The sequence below is a fragment of the Octodon degus genome, unplaced genomic scaffold, assembly GCF_000260255.1.
Source record: "Octodon degus isolate 3935 unplaced genomic scaffold, OctDeg1.0 scaffold00107, whole genome shotgun sequence".
In the NCBI taxonomy this organism is placed as follows: domain Eukaryota; kingdom Metazoa; phylum Chordata; class Mammalia; order Rodentia; family Octodontidae; genus Octodon; species Octodon degus.
In genome coordinates, this window is record NW_004524683.1 from 8794743 (window position 1) to 8800040 (window position 5298).

General features: G+C 38.8%; 1 pseudogene; it reads right to left on the reverse strand.

Moving 5' to 3' along the window:
* Positions 1 to 612: 612 nt before the first annotated feature.
* LOC101568470 lies at positions 613 to 1746 on the reverse strand (annotated as a pseudogene).
* Positions 1747 to 5298: the final 3552 nt, after the last annotated feature.

Here is a 5298-nt window from a genome sequence, read left to right on the forward strand (position 1 = left end):
TTTGAAGAGTAGTCTGTAGCGTTGCCACAAGACTGTGTCATAAATTTTCTAAGCTTTTTTCAAAGGGGACCTTCAACCATTTGCTAGAATGGGAGTGTGCCAAAGAAAAAGAAAGAAAGAAAAGAGGAAAAGCTAGACCTTTAATGTATTAACAGATACTTCTTTGAATCAATGCTGGTTACTGGTGATCTAGAAGGATGCTGCGACACACGTGGGAGTTACTAGTGGTAGGGTGATGGAGGGAGTCTGGGCTTAAGTTAAGGTGGGGCCAGTTGGTCCATAGCCATAGCCTATGGCTATTTCTCCATCTCCTGAATTTATAATTAAAATAAACATGTTTATGTACACTGGCATGGTAGAAAGGAATAATTTTGTCTGTCAAAATATTTTTTGCATATAAAAAGTATTTATTTTATAAATTTTGTATTGAAAATAGAAACTTAATCTGTCTATTCACAAAACCTTATTTAAAACATGATACATTTATCTCTAGCTGATGTTACTTCTTTACAAACACTCATTTTGTTATCAAGAACCTATACTAAAATCGTTTTTGTTTTAAACATTTCCCTTTAATCTTAAAGAGTGCTTCTTAAAGAAGGCACCAACAAGAACTACTTTCAGATAGTACAGTATTTCTTATTTCTTGAAGACTCTGTGGTTGACCACTTCTTCATTAGTTACCTGCAGCAAGACACCTTCCTATGGCAAATAGGAAGAAGTTCAGTATCAGCTCCTTCCACCATAAACCCCACTTTCTCCACTGCCTCCTGGACCATAATTTCCTCCACCATATGGTCCCCCCATGTTCCTTCTACCATCAAAGTTTTCACTTGTCATTGGACCATAGTTAGGAAGTTGCTGGTTACAATTTCCAAAATCATAGTAATTTCCACTTCCATAATTTACTCCTCCATAATTGTCATAGCCTCCTCCATAGTCCCCACCCTGGTTTCTATATCCAGGTCCTCCACCACCATAGCCTCCTCTTCCCCTCCATAACCAGGGCTACCTCCAAAATTTCCACCTCTAGGTCCTCCTCCATACCCATTAGAGCCATCGCCAAATCCACGTCCACTTCCATATCCATCAGATCCTTCTCTAAAGTTACTTCCTGGTCCTGGTCCAAAATTCCCACTGTCACCACATGAATCCCCAAAACCAAAGTTCCCTCCTCTTCCACTCCTTGAGCTTTGCACTTCCTGCATTTCTTGCCTAGACAAGGCCTTTCTTACTTCTGCATTATGCCCATTAATGGTGTGGTATTTTTGCAACACAATTTTACCCACAGGATCATGGTCATCAAAAGTAACAAAGCCAAAGCCTCTTTTTTTCCCAGACTGCCTATCAGTGATTATCTCAATGGCATCAATTTTTCCATATTCTACAAAATAATCTCTAATGTGATGCTCCTCAGTATCTTCTTTAATTGCACCAACAAAGTTTCTTCACAGTCACATGAGCCCCTGGTTAACCGGACTCCTCTCTTGCTACAGCACGTTTTGGTTCAACCACTCTCCCATCAATTGAATGAGGTCTTGCAGCCATGGCAGCATCAACCTCAGCCATGGATGAAAAAGTTACAGAACCAAATCCTCTTGATCGTTTGCTTGCAGGATCCCTCATAACCACACAGTCTGTCAGTTTTCCCCATTGCTTGTAGTAATTCCTCCAACTTTTTTCTGTGGTTTCAAAACTAAAGCCACCAATCAAGAGCTTATAAAACTGTTCTTTTTCTCTCTCCATTGCGGACTTAGTCGCTTCAGCCTAATTTCCCACAGCTGAGCGAGATGAGAGAGATCTCCGCGAATGAACATGAACTGGACTTGTCCTGGCGCTGTAGTGAGAACTGCCATGCTCGAGAAACACCGCTAACTGCATGTCCACATGCCACCCAGTGCTGCCACTACTCTGTCAAAATATTAAACCATAATCAATACTGCTTCCTCATAGGAACTACAGATATTAATGCCACCATCAAAGACTTGAAACACTCCCATACTTGTACATGTCATGTCCATATTTGACATACTTATTTGACCTTTGCAGAACTTGAGTGGCACTGAGTGACTGTGGATCACCAGGTTAGGAGACAACACCCTGAAAGGATGGAATCTGTCTACTGCATGCAGTATATACTTTGAATCAGAGCGACCATTAAGTGGTACAGTCTCTCCTATAATTGTGAAATCTGGAAGTGAGAGTGTTTCTTCCCATTATTACACCTAATAACCCACTCACAAGATTTTTGATTCCCTTTTCAGTTCCTCTGATGACTTTCTAATGGAGAACACAGCAATGTATTGAAAGAGAAAGCTCCATTTGACTATTTGGACTCCTTATGTCTCATTGAACAGATAAAATAATTATTCCATTGCATGATTTGTTCCTGAGTACTATGGGAAAATTGAGTTATTACTATATAGTGGAAAAAAAGAATGTTGTTGGAAGCAGGGGATTCTCTGGGACTACTTTTAATAATTCCATAGTCAAAGTAAAGATTATTAAAAGCTTTAGAAAAAATATTTTTTTCTGTATTTAGGACAGCGTCTACAGGTTCTCACTATACAGGTCAGACTCATAGTGATCATCTTGTTTTCAGCCTCCCAAGCGTTGGAATTATAGGCCTATGCTACCATGCCCAGTCTCAATCATCATCTCAGTAGGGGTGGGCCTGGCTCGCCACCCCGGGGATTGAACCCCGGCCTGTAAAATTTTATTTTTGAAGTGAACTCACTAAATTGCCCAGGCTGGCTTCAACTTGTGCTCTTCCTACCTAAAGCTTCCAAATATCTTGGATTGCAGCATGAACCATCATGTCCAGTGTATTAGACAATTGCACTGTCACGGGGACAGAATACCCAATATCCACAATTTGAGGGGGAGAGGTTTATTCTGACTCACAGTTTCAGAGAGTTCAATGCATTGTTGGCTGAGTCTAAGGTGGAGATGGCATGGTGGATGGGCATGGCAGAAGAAAGCTACTCAATCCATAGCAACCAGGAGGTGGGCAGCAGGAAGAGCCAGAGAGGGAGCATCCTCCAAGACCTTATCCCCAGTGGCTTTTCTCTAACTCTGCCCCACTTCCTAACAGCACACTCAGTGCTGCCTATATGATCCAATTGCCTTCACCCCCCCAAACAAAATAAAACTCCAGGATATACATGAGGGTGGTTTAGAAATAAACTATAATACAGACATATCCTTATTATTTTATGTATTGTTAGAGGTTAGCTTTGTGATTATGTCTTTAAATTACAGAATATTCAGTTAAAATGTGTCTGAATCTGAGAAATCATTATTAAAGCCAGTGGAGAATACATACAGTATACTAACTATTTAGACATTAGTCTCCTCACATTAGGGAAGCATAGTCACATGTTGGTAGATGCCTGGCTATCTTTTCCTTTAAATCTCCTATCCCTGACTTTTCAATTTTGGTTACTATTCAATGCTTACTATGATAGTTTGAGTTAGAAATCTGGAAAACACTGTTTTCTTTCTTTTTAATCAAATCTTCATTGCTTTATCTCACCTGCTTAATAGATTTTACATCTGCTTCAACATGGTATTTGCTTTGTGGTGCTGAGTGCTTCAACATTTTTTTCTGATAATTAACATATCCTTGGAACCATTCTCTTTGTCATCATTCTGTCTCTTCACTGTACTACTATTTATCCTGCTGCCACATTTTCTCCCTTAATATATAATGTGATCTTATTATCACCTATAAAATATTTGGTAGCTCCTAAGTGCTTATAGATAAAATATAAGTTCTTGGGGATGGCTTAAAATGTTCTTCACGATGTGGTCCTAACCTCTTCATGTTCCAGTCACTTCAAACTTTTGCTATGGTGCTTTCAAATTGAGAAACTCCATGTATCTGAATTCTGGGACTTTTTAAAAAAATTATTTCATTATTGATTCTTTCCCTTTTAGTTTTTTTGGGGTTCCTATTATTCTGATGAGTACACTTTAGACTGATCATCTAATTCTTTTCTTTTCTCTTCTATTTTTGTCTGTAGCCCATTTTGCTCTACTTTGAAGAACATTCTTCAGCTTTACTGATACTTGGAATTTCTGCAATCACACATTTAATTTCTAATGTTCCTTTTTGTTCTGAGTAGTGCTTTTAGTGATTTATTTACTAATTATATTTTATTCTTGTTTTATGGATGTGCTATTTTTTTCTTCTCTCTGTAGCATTTTCTTCTCCCAGAGGACATTTTATCTTTTCCACAAGTATATATGTATTTGTGTGTGAGAGAGACACAGTGATCTGGTAGTTTTGACATATATTTTTCATGTTAAAGACTTTTTACAGATATATAAGAATTCTTGGTTGTATTCTCATAATTATGAGTTGAGGAACTAATTGGTGGGCTTACTGATTCTGAGTCTGTCTGTGGACAGACCTAGACAAATCATTAGTTGGAGAAGATTTTGATGTCAGTGTCTGGTGTCCTTAGCTCATACTCTTTGGACAGTCAGATTCCTTAGAGACTGTCTTGTATTTTCTTCTGAGCAGAGGTCCTGCTGCCACTGGTGGTCTAGTGTGCTAGTAGTGTATGTAAAATGCTGGGTTGGAGGTCTCCGCATTATATATTATATATCTTTTTGATACTGAAGGTCAAATCCAGGACATTTTATTGCTAAAATGCATTCCCAGCCACCACCACCCCTCTTTTCTTGAGACAAGGTCTCACAAGTTGCCCAGGTGGGACTTGAACTTACTTGGCTTTCTTTAAATGCTCGGATTCCATATGTGTGCCATCACATTCTGGTCTTGTATATACTTGTTTGAACTCCTTGTTTCCACAAGGTATTCAAGCCTTCAATTATATCTGGCATCCTTCAGAACACAGGTCCTCATTGTATCCTTTTCAGAAAGTCCGCTTCCTAACTTCTGTGACTAAAGAGGGATAATTTGCATCCATGTGGAAATGTAGGATGAGATCTAGGAAAGTAATCACTACTCAAAGAGTTATTTTAGCCTCTCTCTTTCATCTGCAATTTCAGAGGTACTTAAAGATACTAGTTTTCATCAATGCCTGGGCATTAAGGAGATAGTGGTAAGGAGCTACAGGCCTTTAAGTCTATATTACTTATTCAAGAAATATGAAATGAACAGGGAATGTGAAACTTAATAAAAGAAATATAACAGTAGTCAACAGAAGCCCATCTATGCCTAGAATAAGTGAGTATATACATACTGGAAAGTGGAAGCTGGGCTTGGTGGTCATGCCTATAATCCCAGCATTTGGAAGGCTAAGGCAAGAGTATCTACATAGCAAGATA